The 25,960-nt window shown below is 38.9% G+C and overlaps 1 long non-coding RNA gene across 1 annotated transcript in view; it reads left to right on the top strand.

The window, feature by feature from the left end:
• Window positions 1–1,715: 1,715 nt before the first annotated feature.
• LOC145519844 (uncharacterized) overlaps window positions 1,716–25,960 on the top strand; it is a 111,683-nt gene continuing 87,438 nt past the window's right edge. The window contains exon 1 of the long non-coding RNA XR_014063960.1: window positions 1,716–1,754. This is a non-coding gene — a long non-coding RNA (uncharacterized LOC145519844). The remainder of the gene's footprint in view (window positions 1,755–25,960) is intronic.

The following is a 25,960-nucleotide window of genomic DNA, read 5'->3' as shown; positions in this document are numbered from 1 at the left end:
AGAGAGTTGCTTCCTATGTCTCCTAATGATTTAATGGTTTTCCTGAAACACTAAATTGTCTTTGTTCAACTGAGGGACAATAATCAAGTGGGCTTTTGACTCACTAGTAATTTATAGCTGTGCAGGTGATGATCCGAGCATCAGTCTGCGATGTATTTTCATCAAGACTAATTCCGATGTAATATTTCAATTTAGTTTTCACTAAAGCATTCAATTTGCATTTAAAAAGCAGTCAATATAGGTTAATAAAATGGCGTCAACTGATCACTAATGAACTGTTCTGCTTGTAAAACACTGCCCTTTTCACCATGAATTGTCTTGGACTGATGTTTCACTACCCTGGGTACCAGCCAAAACACATGTGAGTGAAACAAGACTTGGAGCTAACTGTGGCTCAGATCATGAGGCCCTTATTGCAAAATTCAGGCTTAAATTGAATAAAGTAGGGAAAAACACTAGATTCATTCAGGTATGACTTAAATCCCTTATGTTTATACAGTGGAGGTGACAAAAAGATTTAAGGGGTTTTATCTGGAAAAGCAAAGGAGAAAAGGAAAGATATTCCCATCTGAATGCAGAGTTCCAAAGAATAGCAAGGAGAGATAAGAAAGCCTTCCTCAGCGATCAGTGCAAAGAAATAGAGGAAAACAACAGATTGGGAAAGACTAGAGATCTCTTCAAGAAAATTAGAGATACCAAAGGAACATTTCATGCAAAGATAGGCTCGATAAAGGACAGAAATGGTATGGACCTAACAGAAGCAGAAGATATTAAGAAGAGGTGGCAAGAATACACAGAAGAACTGTACAAAAAAGATCTTCACGACCCAGATAATCACGATGGTGTGATCACTCACCTAGAGCCAGACATCCTGGAATGTGAAGTCAAGGGGGCCTTAGAAAGCATCACTACGAGCAAAGCTAGTGGAGGTGATGGAATTCCAGTTGAGCTATTTCAAATCCTAAAAGATGATGCTGTGAAAGTGCTGCACTCGATATGCCAGCAAATTTGGAAAACTCAGCAGTGGCCACAGGACTGGAAAAGGTCAGTTTTCGTTCCAATCCCAAAGAAAGTCAATGCCAAAGAATGCTCAAACTACTGCACAATTGCACTCATCTCACACACTAGTAAAGTAATGCTCAAAATTCTCCAAGCCAGGCTTCAACAATACATGAACCGTGAACTTCCAGATGTTCAAGCTGGTTTTAGAAAAGGCAGAGGAACCAGAGATGAAATTGCCAACATCCGTTGGATCATCAAAAAAGCAAGAGAGTTCCAGAAAAACATCTATTTCTGCTTTATTGACTATGCCAAAGCTTTTGACTGTGTGGATCACGATAAACTGTGGAAAATTCTGAAAGAGATGGGAATACCAGACCATCTGACCTGTCTCTTGAGAAACCTGTATGCAGGTCAGGAAGCAACAGTTAGAACTGGACATGGAACAACAGACTGGTTCCAAATAGGAAAAGGAGGATGTAAAGGCTGTATATTGTCACCCTGCTTATTTAACTTCTATGCAGAGTACATCATGAGAAACGCTGGGCTGGAAGAAACACAAGCTGTTTCTTGTGAACACAAACACAGAGTTTGGGTAAACTCCAGGAGTTTGTGGTGGACAGGGAGGCCTGGTGTGCTGCAATTCATGGGGTCACAAAGAGTCAGACATGACTGAGCAACTGAACTGAACTGAACCGATGCTTACCCCAGAGAGTGAAGCAGAGGGGCTCGTCATCCTATTGCTGGGGAATTAGGTATGTGCAGGGGGATGGAGCTGGAAATAGAGATAAGGAGAGCAAAGTTAAGTTCTTCCACCATATGTTCCCATAATACTTCGGTGACTCCCAGTAAGTATAAACTCCAGTATATGGAGTTGTTTTCCCATCTACTCCTTGGGACCAGGGACCTAGATTTATTCAGTTTTGTACTCTAGAGCTGGCATGCTTCTTTCTCTTCCAATAAGTGATTGATACACGTTTTTGAAGTGTAGTTGAAGGAGCATGATGGCAATTGATGATAGGGAAAAAACATTTCTTATGCCAAGGAATATATCTCTAAATGAGAACTTTCAGACAGAGCAGTAATGGGGGTCATTTTAACAAGGGTCTAGTTGGCCAGACTGGACTCATACCATTGATTAGACCCCATCTTCCCCTCTTGTGCTTACTGCTTCCTACCTTCCTAGACTCTGCACCATCTTGAAACCCTCTGATTTTAGAGTCATTACTGTATCACCTTTTGGTATTTTCAGATAGTTCATTGTTTCCCAGTCTTCTTAATAGCCCATAGCCCTTCCATACTGTAAAATGAAAGTGAAAGTCACTCAGTCGTGTCTGACTCTTTGTGACCCCATGGACTATTACAGTCCATGGAATTCTTCAGGCCAGAATACTGGAGTGGGTAGCTGTTCCCTCCAGGGTATCTTCCCAACCAAGGGATCAAACCCAGGTCTCCCGATTTGCAAGCAGATTCTTTACCAGCTGAGCCACCAGGGAAGCCCTCCATACCATAAAGCATCCCTCATATTGTGAAAAACTGTAGCTTAATTTCATTTTACCGTCTAAGAGTTGTTCACTTAACTTGTTGAGTTCAACAGAATTAACATCTGACTAGGTCATTGTTAAGTGTCAATCACTCAGTCATGTCCAACTCTTTGGGACCCCATGGACTATAGCCCACCAAGCCCCTCAGTCCATGGAATTCTCCAGAAAGAACACTGGAGTGGGTTGCCATTCCTTTCTCCAGGGGATCTTCCCAAGCCAGGGATTGAACCCTGGTCTCTTGCACTGCAGATCCTTTACCGGTCATTACTTGGGGTTAAATGTGGAGGCAATGCTTTGGAAGTCAGCTATTCTGGATTGTGGTTGGTCTACTTCACATGAGCTCTCCAGGGCTTAGTATTCTCATCTTCAAAATGAAGATATGATACCTCAAAGATGGGCATATAGATTAAATGGGAGCATAAGTGTTAAGTGCTTGGTCCTTAATTATTAATTCAATTGATTAATTGTAACTGAGTACTAGTCTGTGACACTTCCTTAAAATAATTGTAGTGTAACTTATACATGTACAGTGTGAACAAATAGAAACACAATAGCAAGTGAGATTGTACTGACAGGACACCTCCTCTCTACCCCAACTAGTCCCTCCATTTTCATACTCCTCGCCCTCATTAGACGCTTGCCTTTGTCTCCGTCCTGGAAAAGCATGGAACAGACTCAGTGTCAGAGACTGAAAACCTGAGGGAGTCCCCACTCCAGCCGGCAGTGATCTCTCTTCTCTCAAGCCCTGATCTTAATTTTCATTCAGCACCTCACATGCTATTTGGGGACAGCTCTTCTCTTGTCAGTCAGCTTTTCATGTGTTTGTATCTTTCCTCTTAAACTGTTCTGTGCACTTCTAGTCACTCATTTGGGCTTCCTTGGTGGCTCAGATGGCAAAGAATCTGCCTCCAATGCAGGAGATGCAGGTTTGCTCCCCTGGTTGGGAAGATCCCCTGGAGAAGGGAATGGCGACCCACTTTGGTATTCTTGCCTGAAGAATCCCATGGACAGAGGAGCCTGATGGGCTATACAGTCCATGGGGTCACAAAGAGTTGGACAAGACTGAGTGACTTCATTTTGATTTCTTTTCCCAGTCACTCATTCAGACACATATTTTGAGCACCTACTATGTGCTAAGCATTGGAGAAGTAGTGGGATCAAGATAGACAAAGTCTCATTCCTCAAGTTGGTAGTCTGCATGGAAGGTGGACAGTTAAACAACAGACCGTGATCAGTGTGGCTTATTGTTACAGGGGACAGAAAGGGAATCATAGGAGCTCAGGTATCTTTATGCAGTACATAGTGTTTTGGACTGAGTAGGTGCTCAGTAAATACTAGTAGATTGAAAATGTTTGCAATTTTACCTTGTTAGGAACTCAGTGTAGTTGAAAATAGGCAATACTACTAATATGATAGATTGGTATCTCTCAACTTGAGGTCAGATTTCATCAGAGATTTCCCAGCAGATCCTGAGAATGATGGACATCTCCTTGCTCTCTAGTCAGCACTCACAGCACTGCCCTTGCTAGGCTTAGTCCAGGGCTGACTACCCACAATCTCTTTGCTGCCCCACTAATGGCTTAATTAATGGCTCAGAGCTTAATTAACAATAAGACTTGAGAATCTATCCATGAACTGAGGGACCCTCTTTATTTTTGTTGCCCAGTTCTTCCTATTTTCATTTTTGTGTCTTTGCTAATATTGATTTTAAAGAGACAGGCCTTATTTCTCAAGCAGAAATGTATTTAAAGAACCAGTGAAACCAAAGCAAATTATTTTTGCTCTTTTTTCTCAACTGCCCTGAAATTCTGGTTATTTTGTGGAGGATTGGGGGAGAGGTCATGGGCACTCTCAGAGGACCCCCAGATGGACAAATTCACAGGCCATGATACCTAGGATAACAGGTCTTTTATTTATGATGCTTATTCCATATGCATGTGGTTCTCAGAGACATCCCTCACTGTACTCGCTTCTACCCCTTGAAGTCTCAGAACATTTCTCACACACATCCAAGGGCAGTGTGCCTTCTAACTCCCTTCAAACCACCGAGTGTTCTCCAGGAGCAGTGACGAGAGTATGGGAGAGGAGAATTATGTTACTCTGATCTGTTGCTCCTGACAACCTTCTTTTTATGTGATGAACTATAAATAGTATAAACCATGATTCACTATTAAACCTGGAAGACAAATGGCACTGAGATTCATAAATTAATGTTAGATTTATTTTCCACCGTGGTTGCAGGATTAGGGAGATCTCACTCATCTGTACTTAGCAATGACAAATGATCACTCAAGAACTGCGTTACTCAGTCTTCAGTGACAATATTAAGAAAAATATTAAAAATACATTGTGGAATCATGAAAGTAGCATTTGGTAAAGTGACTTTTTTTCCCCCAGTGCCTTAAAAAAATCGCATGGCCCCATAGGTACCTGAACTTCTTGACATACTAATTAACTCTGATTTAAAACAGCCATTACTTTTAGAGTTAAGCTTAGTGAACATTGTCTAATATTATTATGCAACCATTAATATGACTAGGAAAAATGAGATAAGGAAAAGAAGAAGGCAGTAATTAAGATGAGTAATTTGGTAACAAAGTTGAACTAAAGCAGGTTGGTGACTCTTCAGTGTGTGATAGTATACATTATTGGTATAATTTATCTTTCAAACTAAATGACTGTACTTCTCCCCAAGCCTTCTGTTAGATTTTTTTCTTGTACTTATTGGCAAATGGTGTGATAGACTTCAGAATGAGTCCTGGGAAGTTATCACTCTGTAAGTTCAGGAATTTTGACCTCTGAATGTTTTATGAAAATACCTAGATTTTGATGCTTTCCTAATAAGTAAAAATAGGGTAAATTCAGAGTGCATTTAATGGGGAAAACAGAATTTTTTTGCAAAATATGATAGAATCCAAGGCAAAATGTCATTTCTTGTTCTTAAAAAGAGTGGACAAGCTACCAGAATAGTCAGGATCACATTATTGGAGATCAATGAAATTATAAATGTCTACCATGACTGAAATCTGCATTCCTCATTCAGTCAATGAGGACTGTGTTTCTTATGATGAGGATATCCAATATAAAACAGAAAGTAACTAAATAATCTGAATATTTTGTCTAAGTGGTTCTAACTTGTGGATGTACAATGATGCATTCATACATTCAAAAAAATTGTTCATATATTAGAAAAGAGCTTATTATATGTTAGGCATCATTCTAAGTGCTAGAGGTTAACTAAGGAATAGACATATAAACTCATTGAATTCAAGGAGCATAAATTCTAATGGCAGAAATCAAAAAATAAATCAATTAACATATATAAAATGTCAGAGTATGATAAGTGCTATGAAGCAAAAAGGAGAATGATGAAAGGGAGAGTAAATGGAGGGACTGGCTGCTTTAGATAGAGACAGCAGGGAAAGCAAGCCTGAGGAGGTGATATTTAAGTTGTGTTGTTTAGTTACCAAGTCATGCTCGACTCTTTGCCATCCCATGGACTGTATCCTGCCAGGCTTCTCTGTCCATGGGATTTTCTAGGCAAGAATACTGGAATGGGTTGCCATTTCCTTCGCCAGAGGATCTTCCCAACCCAGAGATCAAACCCACGTCTCCTGCATGGGCAGGCGGAGTCTTTACCACTGAGCCGCCAGGGAAGCCCCCTGGTATTTAAGCTAAAATCTAAAATAATACAAATGTGCATGTTATAGAGAAAGAGCACCCGGGGTAGAGGGGACACAGTGTAAAATCCGAGGTAGACATGACCCTGATGTGTTTGGGGAAGGAAGAGAAGACCAGAGAGGTTGAAACCCAGTGAGTGTGGGGTAAGTGGTACAAGCTGAGATCCCAGAGATCTCAAGGGCATGTGATATAGGGCCTTCCCAGTTGAGGTGGGAATTTAGTCCAAGTTCATGGGAAGCTCTTAGTGGGTCTTAATCAGAGAATGGCATGGTCTGACATGTATCATTAGAAACCATTGGTTGCTAGGGAAGAACTACTTAAGAGGCTATGGTGACAGCCCGGACTCAAGAAGTGGGTTGGAGTAGAGAGAGAGAGAGAAGTAGGTGGGTTTGGGGCATGCTTTAGAAATAGTGTTAATAGCTCTTGCTGATGAATTAGGTATTGGGTAGGAGAGGTGAAGAATGATCCTTAGGTTTCTGGCTCAGGCACCTGGGTAAGTGGTGTAGTGCCTCTTCCTATGGGGGAAAGCTGGAAGAAGGGCAGATCTCGTGAAGGGGAGATAGTAGGAAAGAAGATACCACATAGAGATAAAGTATTCTGTTTTAGACATATCAAATTGCAAATGCTTGTTAGACAGCTGATCATTTGTGCAGTTTTTTAAAGTACAGGTTCTTACCATTACCTGTATCACTCGGAAATATATTGGTTTCAGGAAAGAAAAGCACCAAATGGAAGTGGCTTAAACCAATAGGGGCTGATCTTCTTCATATGAAAGCATGTACAGAGACATATGGCACAGAGTTGGGCATGCTTTGCTACTATGCTTTACTATTCTTAGCTTTTTGGTCATTTTCTCTGACTACAAAATAGTGGCTGTCACTCTACACTTCCATGCCCACCTTTAAGTCAGGAAGAAGTGGGAAGAGGGGTGCCGGATTTTATGTATATACCCATATTTATAATCAAGAAATCAAATTTTCTTAAGAACTCTCATCAGAGGCTTACACTTACTCTCACTTACCAGTCCCGTGTCAAATAGCAAGCCATAGCTGCAAGGGAACCTGGAAAAGAGAGTATTTAGCTGGACATATTGGTGCCCTGTATGAAGTTGGTGTTGTTTTAGCAAGACAGAAGGGATGCTTAACACTGGATAGGCAATCAACAGTGTCTACCACTCTAGGATATTCAAATTTAGAATGTCTGGGGCAGGAGAAGGTGGAGAAGCTGATAGTGTGACACATTCTGATGCAAGCTGGGGCTGCATGAAATCTGGTTCAGACAAAAAGAGCTGAAGAATGGAGTGAGCAGGCCTTCCTGTTACTCCTCAATTCATACACAATACCTTTTATACCACCATTTACCTCATGGCAGATTAATGGCAGCAATAGATGTGGGTCGCTGTGTTTTCTGAGGCTGCCCTTGAGACACTTGTGGGTAACAAGAGTGGAGGGCAGGCCTGGTTATCTTGAGTGTGGGTATAATACAGTGTGTCACCCCCTCCATTATGGAAATTATCATTAATTATTAACAGGAGCATCTTTGACATGATGCATTGTCTACACTGTCACTGCCAAGAATGAGACAGTGATTAATGGATGCCCCTTGGACAGAATACAGCAAAGTACAATGTATTATAGAATAAAAGCTCAGAAATTTAGAAAAGAAGCACAGAGTACCAAATGCCTTGGTGTTTCTCTTTCTCTTTTTTTAAACACACACATATACACATGCTCTAAAAGGTGAAATATAGTCATTTATCCAAGTTAGAAATCAATTTTTTTTCTTAAGTTCAAGGAAACTGGACATTTTAGGCTTCCTCTGTTTTCATCTAATCCTTTAAATCTGATATTAAATGTAGGGCCTGCTCAGAACAAAGTTAATCTTTGAAGCTATCCATTTCTTTTATGTTTCTTTCTACATGCTTTTAGGGCTATTGTTTCTATGTGTTTAGGTCCTCCCTGAGTCTATGTCCTTGAACTTTCCCAACAAGAGTCTCCACCCACCAGAACAGGGGCTCTCAGAGCACATAGTCTAGAATTGGTTCAGGGGTTGACTCATGCTATGAAGAAACTAGCTTCCTCCTGAACTCTGCTGCATCATCCTTATTGGCTGTTTCTTCGTGGTTGCTGCTACATATAGCTGCTGCATCTCCAAACATGCCATCCACATTCAGAACAGAAAGTAGAACAACAGCATCTGTTTCCTTTTCATTAGCAAAGAAAAAGCTTCCCCATGAATCATAAATTCCCAAACTGTAAAGAAACCTGGGAAAAGAGGACTTGGTTCAGCAAAACTTGAGTTCTGGATGCTAGAACAAAGGAGGGAATAGATTGATGTCTCCACTTAGCTTGTTGATGACTGTATTGATGACCATGAGTCACGGGTGACAGATGCTTCCCACCACACAGATGACAAGTGAACCTTCCTGCACAGACGCATATCATGGTGGGAACACTAGGCTTGAAGGCCACTTGGTGAGGGGTGTGGGTCCTTTCAAGTCAAGCCTTGTAAACTTCTGCTATGGGTAAGATTGGGGCTTCATTTTGTGTGAACTTTGGCAGTAAATCAGTGGCCCCTATCCGGGGTCTTTGGGAGCATTTATCACCCTGATAAAGGCAGGAAACATATCTGACCCCAGAGTCCATCTTTCTTCTAAAGGAAGATGTAATTCTCTGACACAGGGTATAATAGCAAGCAATTAACATTATTTTATCATAAAATGTCAAAAGAATGTTAATGTAATCATCTGGGTTAAAATAAAAATAAAAATTGCCACTGTATTCAGAACAATACTGGCATTGTTTCCTCACAGACTAATGGTTATTTATTCTTGTCCTTTCACTTCCTCACACTCATTTTTAAAACTGATGTTATCTGTGTGAAAGCTGTATCTTGTTATTAAAATCATCATGTATCTTCTCTGGCTGTTTTTCCCCCATTTATAAAAATGTGATATAATTTATATATAGTGAAATCCTCAGATCTTAAGTATATACCCAGTAGGTTTTACTGAATGTGTATCAAGGCACAGAACTTTTATTGACCACCCCAGAAAGTTCTTTTATGCCCCTTTCCCATCATTTCTTCCTCCTCTTCCCCAGAAGAGGCACTCATCTTATTTTTATCACTAAATGTTAGTCTTGCCTATTTCACAGTTTCATATAAATGAAGTCATACATAATGTCCTTTTATTTAATTTGCTAGTTTCTTTTACTCAGCACATTTTTTGAGGTTGATCCATGTTGTTATGTATTTCTGTAGATTATTCCTTTTAGTATGAGTGTCTGATTATAAAATTATACCACAATTTATGTACCATCCTGATGAATGACATCTGGCTTGTCCAGATGTCCAGATTTGAACTACTATGAGTAAAGCTGCTATGAACATTTGTGTATAGGCTTTTGTAGACAGGTATTTTGATTTCTCTTGGGTAAAAAGCAAGAAGTGGAATTGTGTTATAAGATACTGCATATTTAACTTTTGGAGAAATTGCTAGACAGTTTTCCAAAGCTGTACCATTTAACACTTTCACTAGCGATGTGTGAGGGTTCTGAATGCTCCATATCTTCTCTAATATTTCATATTACCAATCTTTTAAATTTATGGTGGATGAGTTTTAGTATTTAATGATGTTAATTTGTGTTGCCATGATAACCAGTACTATTTAGTATGTTTTATGTGCTTATTGTCTATTTATATACTTTATTTTATAAAGCGTCTGTTCAATATTTTTGCTTGATTTTTTGAGTTGCCTTTTTATTATTATTTTAAAGGCATTTATTTATTTATGGCTGTGCTGAATGTTTGTTGATGCACGTGGGCTTTCTCTCTAGTTGAGGCGAGTGGGGGCCACTCTCTAGTTGTGGTGTGCAGGCCTCGCATTGCAGTGGCTTCTGTTGTTGTAGGGGAGATGGGCTCTAGGCACATGGGCTTCAGTAGTTGGAGCATGTGGGCTCAGTAGTTGTGGCATATGGGCTTAGCTGACCCATGGCATGTGGGATCCTCCTAGACCAGGAATCAAACCCATGTCCCCTGCCTTGGCAGGTGGATTCTTTACCACTGAGCCACCAGGGATGCCCCTATCTTTTTATTATTGACTTGCAGGAGTTCTTTATATATTCTGGATACAAGCTCCTTGTCAAATTTATGCTTTGTTAATATTTTGTCTCAGTCTGTGGCTTGCCTATTGAGTTCCTTCACAGTATTTTTGATAAGCAGAAGTTTTTAATTTGAATGATTCCAAGTTATTGAATTTTTTTATGTTTTATGCTTTCTGTTTCTTCTCCAAGAAAAAAGAGGACATATTCTTCTATATTTTCTAATGAGGTCTTTTGTTTTTGCTTTCATGTCTGTGTTTTGTTCCAACATGAATTGATTTTTCTGTCTGTGTTGTGAGGTAGAGGTCCAGTTGTCTTTTTTTTAATTCAACTGTGCATTATGATAATACTTGGAAAATCCAGCAAGCTTTCAAAATCAAAGTTAATTTCTTGTCTACTCTCCTGCGGCTAGTGGGACAGAGAATATATATAGTGTAATGGTTGTGATTTGGAATATCAGTTTTGCCAGTTACTGTGTGATGATTGCAAGTTAATACTCTCTCTTGATTTCTTCATCTGTAAAATAGCAATAGTATCTGGTTATAGGCTTCACATAAATTTTCTATCTATGAAGTAATAGTAGTACCTGCTTTATGGGGTTAAGAAGATGTAGAGAATTCATGTAAAGTACTTGAAAGAGAACCTGACACAAACCATTTTATAACATTAGCTATGATGTATAATATTATGTATATATGTAACATAATATTATAATGACAACCCACTCTGATATTCTGAGCTTCTCTGGTGGCTTAGACAGTAAAGAATCACAGTGGCAATGTCTGTTCACTTCGTCTTCCCTGATGTATGGAATATCTTGTCAGGAAGGGCTACCTGTGTCTGAAGTTCATCATCCAATGTCAGAGAAAATCAGAAACAAATGGAGGAGTGTTGTCAAAGACACCTAACAGAGCATTCTGTAATATTGCTTAGAAAAGGTGACCCCTGAGCTGGATCCTGAAGAGTCCCAGGAGTTTTCTGCGTGAAAAAAAGTGAAAGGAACAGGGGGAGTACTTGGCAGAATTATGATAGAACAAAACATATCGCTTCTCCAATATCTCATCCTGAGTCTGGAATCTATGAGTGCTAGCATCTCTGAATGTAGCTGGACTATTTTGGGGGTAATTACATTTTTGGTCTGCACCACCTCTTGGGATAATAAATTTCCACGAGTTTTACACTCATGGGGAAAGACACACTTCCTTTTATTTGTTCCAAATTTCTTCAAGTGCTTCCTAGGCTAGCATTCCCTTCCTGTTGCTGTATACTTTTCCTTCTTTAGCCTAAATTAAGGATCAACCATCTTAGAGATGCACCTAAAATGTATCATATATATATATATGATATATATATATATATAAGTTTTTAAAAATTGGGAGACATTTATTAGAGTAGAAAAATGAAAATTAGCTTCCTTAGTGAGGAAATAGGAAGTATTTTTACTTGACATATATTTAGATTGTAAAGTTTTATGCAATTTTTACAAAGTTCAAAAACTAAAGGGCAGTCAGTTTTATTTCCCTCTTTAGAAAATAATCATTTATTAAAAGAATTAAGGTTTAAGAGAAATAATCTGCTTTATATTTAAATATTCCAAAAATTTTGTTTCAGAATATGTCATTCCAGAAATAATGGTGAAAATCAAGATTACCATGAAGCTTACATGGGATTTTGAGTTAACCACCCAAGCTAATTAAGCAAAATTATCCTAATTTGTTTATTATGTTAATGATCTGAATTAATTTATAGTAATTTAGCATGTATAACTAAAGATTTATTATGTTTCCTACTAAATGACTTAAGAGCTATAAATCCCATGGTTAAATGTAATTAGTGGAGACATATTTATCGAAAGGGATAATTACATCTGATAAAAGTTCTTCAGTTAGGCTTAATTAAAACAGATTATTCCCCCATAAATGAAAAGTAAATATGGTAATTACTGGGTAGATTTTCATAGCAAAAATGAGTATCTCAGCATTTAAATTTTCTGAAAGGGGTGGGAAAGCATTTAAATTTTCTGAAAGGGGTGGGAAAGCAAACTATGTTACTGATTACTTCCCAATAAACTATGATTAATAATCCCTGGGAAACAGGCATTTTCCAGAAGTAAACATTTTCCTACTAAACTACTAAAGGGGGAATTCTGATCAGGAAAATCTACCATTAACTCAGTTCTAAAGTGGACTGTGCCTATTTTTGAACATAATGAATTGTGTTTTAAGGAAAAAAAAATTTCCTGTGAAGATTATCTCTAGCTCAGCTAAATAGCAGTGTTAGGAAGAAAAGTGAGTGTTGATTATTCTGAAAATTAATTTTTCTACAATAACTTGGGATGGGCATGGTTATGCATGCACAGAACATGTAAGACCTGAAGTTCAGAACAGGTTCAGGACAGATAAGTGAATAGACATGCAGAGATTATATTGTAAACTTATGTTTCAGTTATATGTGTGTATGCATATTAAAGTGAAAAACTATATAAAGGGCATATTTTGGATTACTTTTATATTTAATCGTTATTTTTTCAATGTGTGCTTCAGTCATGTCTGACTCTTTGTGACCCTATGGACTGTAGCCTGACAGGCATCTCTGTCGGTGGGATTCTCCAGGCCAGAATACTGAAGTAGGTTTCCATGCCCTCCTCGAAGAGTTCTTCCTGATTCAGGGATCGAAGCCGTGTCTCCTGCACTGCAGGTGGATTCTTTACCGTTGAGCCAGGGGGGAAGCCCAATAGCAGCACCATTACTAAAAAATTTCACTTTACCTTTTTAAACCACTTTCAGTACATTATTAGTTCATTGGATCATTCTCCCCAGGAACACAGATGAAGCAAGAGTTATTAGCTTCAAAGAGGCCAAGTTCAAGGTCACACAGTTAATTAGTGGATGAGTTAGGACTTGAATTGATATTTTGAGCTTAATATAACATTCTCTCTTCAATATTATTAAAGTGTAAAAGTGTTCCTGAACAAGATGAGAAGGTGGAGTTAGCTATATGCTACTGTTACGTACCAACTGATACATATAAATTCATCGTTGTAGCATGGCCAGATGGAAAGTGTCATGCTCATGGTACAGCTTTAGTATGAAAACAAATGGTGAAACAAACAAGCCTGGTATGGTAGATCCCCTTTAGGCCAGAGCAGCCGGATGACTCTCTACAGACCAGATGATTAGCGGCATGCAGTGGTCAGCATGTGGATGGTTTTCAGAAGCATGAAGGCAGATAGGTCACTGTGTACCACTGTCTGCCACTTGGGGGAGCTGAAATGACCCTGGCTATTCTGACAGTCTTATTCCTAGGCTTTTGCCGTATTTAAGTATGTGCTTTCTCTGGAGACCTGAAAGTGTTATCACAGACAACATTGCATTTCTCCTTGCAATATACTTTCGCATTCTACAGAGCTCAGGTGATTTATCAAAGTCAGTAGCTATGGCTAATACATGCTCTGTCCTCCCAGAATTACATAAATGCCTAAGCACAGGCGCTGAGGTTTGCTGCCGGAGCTATAGAAGTGAAGGATTTTAAAGAAAGACCTCGAGCAACGGCTCTCCTCTTTTGCGCATGGCTTTAAAAGGGCTTTTGTTGTTGTTGTTGTTTTCCCTCCACCCCTTCCCCTCAAGAATAATTGAATTAATGTTGTAAAATAGATACTGAATGCTACACATTAGGAAATTCCATTTTAATCTGTGTCTACATTAGTTTCAGGGACCTACTTAATTTATATTGCTGAAAAATGTAGAGTTGGTCAAATGCAACTGAAGGACATCTCAAACATTTTCAGTAAATTTGGCTTAAGTACATTTATAACAGATCCAAAGGGTGTCTAGGTTCTTTGGGTATATTGGGCATTGAGTAATACCATTTGTGGTGCCAGTGTGTGGGCCACACTCTCTGACTATCAGGTCACAGTTTTTTTATATAGAGATGTTAACTGTCTTTGAAGAAATGATAACTGGGTTCTTAAGATTTTTAAGTGTGTGCATAAAAGCCACATCAAATAAGACATACAGTTGAGAGTATAAGTCTCAGGTGAAAATTCCGTATATATAAGTGAAAACAAACAGCTTTCTGATAAAAAGAATATATTTTGGAGATTTGAAATGTGATTTTAAAAGACTGTAATTACTGATGAATTATTTGAGGACAACGCACTGCATGGGGAAGGCCTGATAAGTGTTTTGGTGAGAAATAGCAGGCGGGTATACACAACTCCTATCTGAGCAGAGACACCTTAACCCCCATGCTCATGTCCATGCATCAGGGTTCCAGGGCTTTTTCATGAGAGATCTAAGTTTATTCATATAAAAAGGATGACAGATAAATAAGTACAAGAATTTCCATAGGGATTGTATAATCGTGTCATGGTTAAGAGTATGAAATATGGAGCCAGAGTACCTGGATTCAGGTGTGATTTTGCCAGGTATCAGCTGTCTGTTCTTGGATAGAGTTCCTGAACTCTATGTCTTGTTTTCTTCATTTGCAAAATATAGTTAATATTAGTGTATTCCTCATAGAGTTGTGAAGGTTAAGTGACTTTAGGTCTCACTATGAATACTCATAGATTTAGAATTAGGTTTATTTACATTTGGCTGATATCTATGTATTCCTGCAAGATTTTGTGTTGAGAGACACTTATATATATATTTTTTTTACCTCACTTAATATAATGTATGGGTTAATCCCAGGTGGCCCAGTGGTAAAGGATCTGCCTGTAGTGCAGGAGACTGCCTCCTAAGCAGGAGAAGTGGGTTCAATTCCTGGGTTGGGAAGATCCCTTGGAGGATGAAATGGCAACCCACTCCAGTATTCTTGCCTGGAAAATCCCACAGACAGGGCAGCCTGGTGGGCTACAGTCCATTGGATTGCAAAGATTGGACATGTCTTAGCAACTAAACAACAACGATAAAACATATGTTAAATGATGTGAACAGATTGATTCAGGAAAGGCTAATTTTGGCTCCGGACTGTACGATTCTAACTGGCATTGATTATTCTGCTACACCCCCTACTCTCTACATGGCTTTCATTTTGAAGGTAGGCAGAGCAGGACGTGGCCCTTGTAAGTCAGTGGTATGAAAGATTATTAACGAGAGAAATCTGTGTCCACCAGAAGTTGGCATGGGCTGAGTATCCAAACAAGAGCCCCATCTATAAAGTCTGTTTCACCCTCCTGCTTTATATTCATGATTTGCTTTAATGTATTTTGATTCTGAATTCAAAAAGATCAGTGTCATTATCCTCAAGGTATATAAGGTATGTCTTATCTGCTCTACTTTTTCATAGAAGATAAATCAGTTTTACAAGCCTTTTCCTTTGCATTTTCTCATTGACTTTGTCATCATTAATTTTTGCTATTTCCAGAGCATGGTTTGCAGCCTAAGGATACATCAGCTTCTCAGCTGTTGCCCATAATATTTTAATATTATCTTCCAATTTCACTAAATTGTCCACTAGTTTAACACAGAAATTTCAGAGGAATACTTTTTCTTCTTTAATTATGAACCCTTTCCTATAACTGCCTTTACATTCTAAGACATTAGCTAAACTCTGTCTCTCCAAGGGGAAAAATGCCCAATACTTCTATAGGTTAAGGAACTGATTAGCTATTCATGAGTTTAAAAACGCATTATGCATTAATTTATTTATCTTCTCAAAGTTCAGCTTCTGTCTCTGAGATGCTTTCTCCCCAATCTAATTTCTTTAAAACAAAATCCAAATACATAGAGCGTGATTGAATATCATTTATTAAGGAATTACGACCTCTTGGTGTTTTTATTTTCTTAAAGGTGAAAGTGACCAAGCATGCGGATTCTTTTTAGCTCTGTAATTCCCCTTAAACTAAATAATTCCACTTTAAATATGAAATTACTGCAGTAAGTTTCCCTAATGTTAACAGTAGGGTATATGAAGGGGGAAGAATGTGCAATTTGTTAAAAGTAATTCCAACTGTTTTATTGCCTTCCAATCCAAGATAATTGCACAAAAAGAAATTCATTTAAATTATTGACATTAATGCACTAACTAGAACTTTAAGTAATAATTTCATGAAAAGAAAAATTCACTGAAGTCCCAGAAATAAACTAGATTTAACAACTTATTAGAACTATTTCTACATTATTTTAAATCAAAACCACATTCCTGTAATTTTGGCAGCAACAATTTTCTTTTTACAGAGTATGGAGTTAAAATATCATGTATAAGATGCATCTTAGTAACTACATATTTTAGTTCTTATTAAAATAACTACAGGGGCAAACAGAATTTTTTCCTCTTTTTTTTGTTCTTTGTATGGTTTACTTCTAGAACCTGTAAACTAAAACCTTATCATAACACATTCGTTCCAGAGGAGAAGTCTGTGGTCATTTTGTGATTTTTTTTTTTTCATTTTTTAAACAAATATTTGAGTACCTACTGTGAAAGTGTTAGTTGTTCAGTTGTGTCCGACTGCAAGCCCATGGACTATAGCCCACCACGCTCCTCTACCCATGGAATTTTCCCACAAGAATACTGGAGTAGGTTGCCATTTCCTCCTCCAGGGGATCTTCCTGACCCAGGGATCAAACCTGCATCTCCTATGTCTCCTGCACTGCAGGCAGATTCTTTGCCCGCTGAGCCATCAGGAGAGCTTCAGCCCAAGTATCTACTATGATTGCTAGTTATTATTCCAGGTGCTGGGATACAGTGCTGAATGAAAACTGACACCTGCCCTCAGGAAATGTACTTGGTAGTAGAGGGAGACAAACAAACAAAGAAAACCTAACGTGTAAAATCACCTCAGCTAGTACAGAGTTCCATGGAAAACTGAAGCTAGTAACAGGGAATGGAATTGGGTGTGGGGAGGAGGTTATAGAGGAAGACGTCTCTGAGGAGGGCAGTTCAGCAAAAGGGGAGAAAAACCAACATCTGGGGAACGAGTGTTCCCAGCACAGAGGCAGCGACGGCTTGGTGTCTTTGAGGACGAGAGAAAAGCTCATGTGGCTGCAACACAGTAAGAAGGGGCAGTGGTATCAGGAAGTAGTGGCAGGAGATAGCATCGGGAAGATCAGCGACAACCAGCACTGGCAGGCCTATGGGAAGAAGTGTGGATTTTATTCTCAGTGTTATGGAAGGGAGTTGGGAATTATGAGTAGGTGACTAACTTGTGAACTGTTTCATCTTTTAAGGTCACCTTGGCTCTCAGTTGGAATTGGCAGGGGAGGGACAAGAATGAAAACAGGAAGTGGTAAATCCTGAACAAGAGATTCATTTGTTGTCATTGTTAGAACTTCTACCCAGTAGCTCCATTTACAGAGACAACACGGTGTGTGTAGAAGTTCTAGGCTAATGCTGCCTCATGCTCTCTCTCGACTCTGAGCTTCAGAATATTGGGCCAAACAGTCCCTTCCAGTTCTAGTGTCTTAAGAAGTCTAATCTCAGGATGCTAAGAGATTCCCCCAAAGGTGCAGCAGTCTCATTGCCCTGCTCTGGAACACTAAGAGTTCTTAGCTCTGCAATTGATTTTAGCAGGTCATTTGTGATATTGTAGAGAAGCAGAAATGCAGTGTAGAGCCAGGGTGGGGAGCAGGTGAGGGCATTAGGCATGACTGGAGAAAAGGCCCACCAGATAGTTTCAGAACCAGGTGCAGGAGAAGGTGGAGGTGAGATGGGGCCAATGGCCCTGAGGAACCAGGGTGATGGAGGAAGACCATGTCAGAGGATAAGCATGGCCTGGCCTCTTTGTCAAGTTTGGGGCTCTCAGAGAAGCAGGAGCCAGAGAAGGAGACAGGCCAGGAGGAGTTGAATCTGAGACAGGGTCACCTGAGTGGTCAAGAGCTGAAAACCAGCAAGAAACTAGATTCCTCCGAGGACTCAGAGTTCCATCTGTAGAGAGAGTGGCTTTGAGCTTCTGGTCTGACTTCACTGCATAGTAACAGGCATTGTCCAGAAGGTCTGGAAAATATTTGGAACCTAGAACCTAATTCCTTCTCATCTCCAACGAGGGCCACCTGATGGCAGAGTGTGAGAATAATCTTGACCTGAGGACAGGTAGAAGGTGACTGAATCAAACCTGTTTCAATGTTACTCTTGCCATGATCATGTGCCTCTGTTCTCCAAAAGGGGCAGCTATTCCACTTAGTCTGACAAGTTCCTCCTACGCAGAAATGGTGAATAGCCTAATTTGTGAATCTCAAAACCTCTTGATGATTCCTGGCACAGGGAAATGCTGGCAGCCTGAATGAACCACCATGTTCAGCGCAACCAAGCTTCAGTCTCTACTACAACTGCTGTCATAAGGGTGTGTTTTATGCTCGTGTCTCAAGCCTATCACAAAACTCTATCTGCTACACTCTCTTCTTCAAGTTTTAGTGCCAGCTCAGGTCTGACCATCTTTCTGCCCCTAACTCTCCTTTCGGGGAGTGAATCTCAGTGATGGGGTCCTGCATATCCATGCCACCCTGTCACACTGAGCTTTCTCTCCCTTTCCTACCCTTCCTCCTGACCAGCAGACCTGTCTAGCACTTTCCTCTCTAACCTCATCAGAACCACTGCAGGTACCTGGCAGCTCCTAAGAGTCTCCTTGCCCTCTGAGTCTGCAAATATCTGACCTGACTCACAGTCGGCCCAGCCTCTGGTCCATCAAATCCATTCTAATGGGACTCAGACTAAAATGGTAAACTCAGTAATAGGGTCATAACTTTAAAATTGACATTTCTGTTCAGGCTTCCATAGGGAGGTGACCCAGTAAATTAACAATTTTCTTCAGTTCACATTCATGACCCAAGATTGATGAATCGTATTTATTTATTTATTTTTTAAATTTATTTATTTTTTATTGAAGAATAATTGCTTTACAGAATTTTGTCGTTTTCTGTCAAACCTCAATATGAATCAGCCATAGGTATACATATGCTGCTGCTGCTAAGTCGCTTCAGTCGTGTCTGACTCTGTGCTACCCCATAGACGGCAGCCCACCAGGCTCACCATCCTCGGGATTCTCCAGGCGAGAATACTGGAGTGGGTTGCCATTTCCATCTCCAGTAGGTATACATATATCCCTTCCCTTTTGAGCCTCCCTCCCATTTCCCTCCTCATCCCACCCCTCTAGCTTGGTGCAGAGCCCCTGTTTCAGTTTCCAGAGCCATACAGCAAATTCCCATTGTCTGTCTATTTTACATCAGTTCAGTTCAGTTCAGTCGCTCAGTCGTGTCTGACTCTTTGCGACCCCATGAATCACAGCATGCCAGTCCTCCCTGTCCATCACCAACTCACTGAATCCACCCAAACCCATGTCCATCGAGTTGGTGACGCCATCCAGCCATCTCATCCTCTGTCATCCCCTTCTCCTCCTGCCCTCAATCTTTCCCAGCATCAGGGTCTTTTCCAATGAGTCAGCTCTTCGCATGAGGTGGCCAAAGTATTGGAGTTTCTGCTTCAACATCAGTCCTTCCAATGAACACCCAGGACTGAGCTCCTTTAGGATGGACTGGTTGGATCTCCTTGCAGTCCAAGGGACTCTCAAGAGTCTTCTCCAACACCACAGTTCAAAAGCATCAATTCTGCGGTGCTCAGCTTTCTTCACTGTCCAACTCTCACATCCATACATGACTACTGGAAAAACCATAGCCTTGACTAGACGGACCTTTGTTGGCAAAATAATGTCTATGCTTTTTAATATGCTGTCTAGGTTGGTCATAACTTTCCTTCCAAGGAGTAAGTGTCTTTTAATTTCATGGCTGCAATCACCATCTGCAGTGATTTTGGAGCCCAGAAAAATAAAGTCAGCCACTGTTTCCACTGTTTCCCCATCTATCTGCCATGTCTATTTTACATATGGTAATGTAGGTTTTCATGTTACTGTTTCCAAACATCTCACCCTCTCCTCCCCTTTCCCTGAGTCCATAAGTCTATTCTCTAAGTCTGTTTCTCCATTGTTGCCCTGTAAATAAATTCTTCAGTACCATTTTTCTAGATTCCATATATATGCATTATAATATATTTATCTTTCTCTTTCTGACTTACTTCACTAGGTTCTAGAATCTAGGTTCTAGATTCATCCACTTCATCAGAACTGACTCAAATGTGTTCCTTTTTATGGCTGAGTAATATTCCGTTGTGTATATGTACCATAACTTCTTTATCCATTCATCTGTCAATGGACATCTAGATTGCTTCCATGTTCTAGTTATTGTAAATAGTGCTGCGATGAACAATGGGATACTTGTGTCTTTTTCAATTTTGGTTTCCTCAGGATATCTGCTTAGGAGTGGGGTTGCTGGGTCATATGGTGGTTTTATTTCTAGTTTTTAAAGGAATGTCCATACTGTCTTCCATAGTTGCTGCATCAATTTACATTCCCAGCAACAGTGCAAGAGCATTCCCTTTTCTCCACACCCTCTACAGCATTTATTGTTTGTAAACTTTTTGATGAGGGTCATTCTGACTGGTGTGAGGTGATATCTCATTGTAGTTTTGATTTACATTTCTCTAATAATGAGCGATATTGAGCATCTTTTCATGTGTTTGTTAGCCATCTGTATATCTTCTTTGGAGAAATGTCTGTTTAGGTCTTTTTACCTCTTTTTGATTAGGTTGTTTGTTTTTCTGGTATTGAGTTGTATGAGATGCTTGTACATTTTGGAAATTAATCTTTTGTCCATTGTTTCATTTGCTATTATTTTCTCCCATTCTGAGGGTTGTTATTTCACCTTGCTTATAGTTTCCTTTGCTGTGTGAAAGCTTTTAAGTTTAATCAGGTCCCACTTCTTTACTTTTGTTTTTGTTTCCATATACTCTAGGAGGTGGGTCATAGAGGATCTTGCTTTGATTTATCTTATCAAGTGTTCTGCCTATGTTTTCCTCTAAGAGTTTTACAGTTTTTGGTCTTACATTTAGGTCTTTAATCCATTTTGAGTTTATCTTTGTGTGTGGTATTAGGAAGTGTCCTAATTTCATTCTTTTACATGTAGCTTTCCAGTTTTCCCAGCACCATTTATTGAAGAGGCTGTCTTTGCCCCATTGTATATTCTTGCCTCCTTTGTCAAAAATAAGGTACCCATAGGTGCATGGGCATATTTCTGTTTTTGTGCCAGTACCCTACTGATGACTATAGCTTTGTAGTATAATCTGAAGTCAGGAAGGTTGATTCCTCCAGCTCCCTTGTTCTTTCTCAAGACTGCTTTGTCTATTCAGGGCCTGTTGTGTTTCCCTATGATTTGTGAAATTTTTTGACGTAGTTCTGTGAAAAATGCCATTGGTACTTTGATAGGGATCACATTGAATGTGTAGATTGCATTTGGTAGTATAGTCATTTTCACAATATTGATTCTTTCTACCCAGGAACATGGAATATCTCTCTATCTGTTTATGTCATCTTTGATTTATTTCATTAGTGTCTTATAATTTTCTGTGTACAGTTCTTTTGTATCCTTAGGTAGATTTATTTCTAGATATTTAATTATCTTTGTTGCAATGGTGAATGGGATTGATTCCTGAATTTCTTTTTCTTATTTTTCATTGTTAGTATATAGAAATGCAAGTGATTTCTGTGTATTCGTTTTGTATCCTGCAACTTTGCTAAATTCACTGATCAGCTCTAGTAATTTTCTGATACTATCTTTGGGGTTTTCTATGTACAGTATCATGTCATCTGCAAACAGTGAGAGATTTACTTCTTCCTTTCAATCTGGTTTCATTTTATTTCTTTTTCTTTGATTGCTGTAGCTAGGACTTCCAGAACTGTGTTGAATAATAGTGGTGAAAGTGGACACCCTTGTCTTATTCCTGATCTCAGGGGGAATGCTTTCAGTTTTTCACCATTGAGAATAATGTTTGCTGTTGGCTTATCATATATGACCTTTACTATGTTGAGGTAGGTTCCTTCTATGCCCATTTTTTGAGGAGTCTTAATCATAAATGGGTGCTGAATTTTGTCAAAGACTTTTTCTGCATCTACTGAGATTATCATATGGTTTTTATCTTTCAATTTGTTAATATGGTGTATCACACTGACTGATTTGTGTATATTGAAGAATCCTCGCTTCCCTAGAATAAACCCAACTTGATCATGGTGTATGAGCTTTTTGATGTGTTGCTGAATTCTGTTTGCTAAAATTTTGTTGAGAATTTTTGCATCCATGTTCATCAGTGATATTGGCCTGTAGTTTTCTTTTTTGTGTGTTGTCTTTGTCAGGTTTTGGTATCAGGATAATGGTGGCCTCATAGAATGAGTTTGGAATGTTCCTTCCTCTGAAATTTTTTTGAAAGAGTTTTAGAAGGATAGGCATTAGCTCTTCTCTAAATATTTGATAGAATTCTCCTGTGAAGCCATCTGGTCCTGAGCTTTTGTGTTTTGGGAGATTTTTCATCACAGCTTCAATTTCAGTGCTTGTAATTGGATTGTTCATAATTCCTATTTCTTCCTGGTTCAGTCTTTAAAGATTGAACTTTTCTAAGAATCTGTCCATTTCTTCCAGGTTATCTATTTTCTTGTCATATAGTTGTTCATAATAGTCTCTTATAATCCTTTGTATTTCTGCATTGTCTGTTGGAACCTCTCCTTTTTTCATTTCTAATTTTGTTGATTTGATTCTTCTCTCTTTTTTTTTCTTGATGAGTCTGGCTAAAGGTTTGTCAATTTTTTTAATCTTCTTGAAGAACCAGTTTTTAGTTTTATTAAATCTTTATTATTGTTTCTTTCATTTCTTTTTCATTTATTTCTGCTTGGATGTTTATGATTTCTTTCCTTTTACTAATTTTGGGGTTTTTTTTTTGTTCTTCTTTTTCCAGTTGTTTTAGGTGTGAAGTTAGGTTGTCTATTTGATGTTTTTCTTGTTTCTTGAGGTATGATTGTATTGCTATTGCTGCATCTTAGAAGAACTGCTTTTGCTGCATCCCATAGGTATTGAGTTGTCATATTTTCGTTGTCATTTGTTTCTAGAAATTTTTTGATTTCCCTTTTGATTTCTTCAGTAACCTATTGGTTATTTAGAAATGTGTTGATTAGTTTCCATGTGTTTGTGTTTCTTACAGTTTTTTTTTTTTTTTTCTTGTAATTGATATCTAATCTCATAGCATTGTGGTCAGAGAAGATGCTTGATACAATTTCAATTTTCTTAAGTTTACTGAGGTTTGATTTGTGATCCAAGATGTGGTCTATCCTGGAGAATGTTCCATGTGCACTTGAGAAGAAGGTGTATTCTTCTGCATTTGGTTGGAATGTCCTGAAGATATCAATGAGATCCATCTCATGTAATGTATCATTTAAGATTTGTGTTTCCTTATTAATTTTCTGTTTTGATGATCTGTCCATTGGTGTGAGAGAGGTGTTAAAGTCTCCTACTATTATTGTGTTGCTGTCAATTTCTCCTTTTATGTCTGTTAGTATTTGTCTTATGTAATGATGTGCTCCTATGTTGGGTGCATAGATATTTAAAATTTTTATGTCTTCCTCTTGGATTGATCCTTTTATCATTAAGTAGTGTCCTTCCTTATCTCTTGTAATTTGATGAATCATATTTATTCTCAACATTAACAAATATTTTCAAAGAGAAACATCAGAATTCACAACTGAGCTCTGTTCTATGACCCTGGTTTGTGCAGAAAAGAATTTCATATGAAGAAATTCCAAGGCCAATTTTCAGAATAGGTCAACACATGCAATTTCAAGACACATTCATTTTTGAGACTGGAAAGAGGATAGAAAATAAAGAACAAGGTAGAATTCCCATTGAAGGTGCTTTCTTGAACTGATATATAAGAAAATATTTAACCTGTTGAATAGTAGTGGAAGGATTGGGCAAGGAATGAATAAATTGCCAAGACCATGAAAACCAGGTAGCTGACTGAGCATTCAGAAGAAGATCTAATTTAATTTAGCAAGCTCATAGAATGGTTAAGGGTTTGAGCTTTGAAGACTGGTTTTCTGAGTTCTTATTACTGCTAAGTGCTAGGTGTATGGCCTCAAACAGCTTACTGAACCTCCTTGTGCCCCAGTTTATTTGACAATAAAGCTGAGATGATAATAGTACCTCATTATCAGGATTGTGAGACTGAAATGAGTCAATCATTGACAATGTCTAAGCACAAAGAATACACCGCAAATGGGAGTCCTGGTTATTGTTGTCATCATCACTTTACTCTCACAATCTCTACTGTTGCCTCTCTAGACCATGCCACAATCATGTGTCACCTGGAGTATGGTATTTGTTGGATAATAATACTGAAACAGACTCCTCGGTGGTCATTCAGTGTCTATCCTTGCCTCACCTAAAGCTTTTCTCCTCAGCATGGCCCCAGTTGCCCTTTATGAAAGATCTTATCTCATTTCTAGAGGAGAACCCTAGAAAACCCTAGAGCAGTTGCCCATAGATCTAAGATCATGTCCATATTTTTGCATCAAGTGGTGTTATCATTAAAAGAACTGATCTATACTTGGCTTCATGGTCCTAATCATAATCTCCATGGACTTATTAATGTGTGATCATTTAATGTCTATGACCTCCATGATCTAGTGGGGGAAGAGTTTTCTGTTCCATCGTTAGTATCTAGCACACTGCTTGCCACATGGTAAGTGCTCAGTGAATATTTGTTGAGATAACCACTAAGTATAATGAGTTGTTGAGTGAGTGGATGTCACCAAGTATAGAGAGAATATGAGAGACAATTTTGATATGTAATAGATACAGTGGAAATTTCCCTTATGGCTGTGTCTCGGTTTTGATGTAAACTCTAATTTTCATTCTTTTTAATGTCACACACAGTAGAGGTGGAATGGAGAAAAAAAGAGAGGTATCAGAAGGAAAAAATAGTCACAAAAGCAAATTAAATATTGAAAAAACACAAAATAGTTTCACTTAAAATGTAAAGGGTATGGTATTGAGGATCTAGTGTTGTTTTTTTTTTTTTTGCCAAGTTGCTAATGCATTTTTGTATTTCAAGTCTGCTGGTGATATTTTATGGTGAAGGCATTTTCTCTTAGTTTTCTACATTAAAAAAGTCTTTAGAGTTTACATAGTTATCCCTCAAATATAACTCTATGCTCAGCATAATTAAGGAAAACATCTAGACCAGGTTGTTTTTCGTACAACACCAAGAACTGGTATCCTTCCCTAGAGATTATATGTGCTATGCTCAGTCGCTTCAGTCTTGTCCAACTCTTTGCAACCCCATGGACAGTAACCCTTCAGGTCCCCTTGTCCGTGGGATCCTCCAGGCAAGAATACTAGAATGAGTTTCCATTTCCTTCTCCAGGGGAATCTGCCCGACCCAGTGATTGAAACTGTGTCTCTTATTTGTTCTGTATTGGCAGGCAGGTTCTTTACCACCAGTGCTACCTGAAAGTGAAAGAAAGTGAAGTAGCTCAGTTGTGTCCGATTCTTTGTGACCCCATCGACTATAGCCTACCAGGCTCCTCTGTCCATGCAATTTTCCAGGCAAGAGTACTGGAGTGGGTTGCCATTTCCTTCTCCAGGGGATCTTCCCGACCCAGAGGTCGTACCCAGGTCTCCTGTGTTGCAGGCAGACACTTTACCGTCTGAGCCACCAGGGAAGCCCAAGTTTCTCTTACAACGCCAAGAACTGATACCCTCTTTCTAGAGATTATATAGATTTCTCAATTTTGTCTTATACTTTAGGGTTTTGTCTAAACATAGA

This window comes from Giraffa tippelskirchi, chromosome 9 (assembly GCF_054371585.1).
Source record: "Giraffa tippelskirchi isolate mGirTip1 chromosome 9, T2T-mGirTip1v1.2.pri, whole genome shotgun sequence".
Classification (NCBI taxonomy): Eukaryota; Metazoa; Chordata; class Mammalia; order Artiodactyla; family Giraffidae; genus Giraffa; species Giraffa tippelskirchi.
Note: the sequence above shows the minus strand (reverse complement) of the source record. Positions and strands in the feature narration are given on the sequence as shown.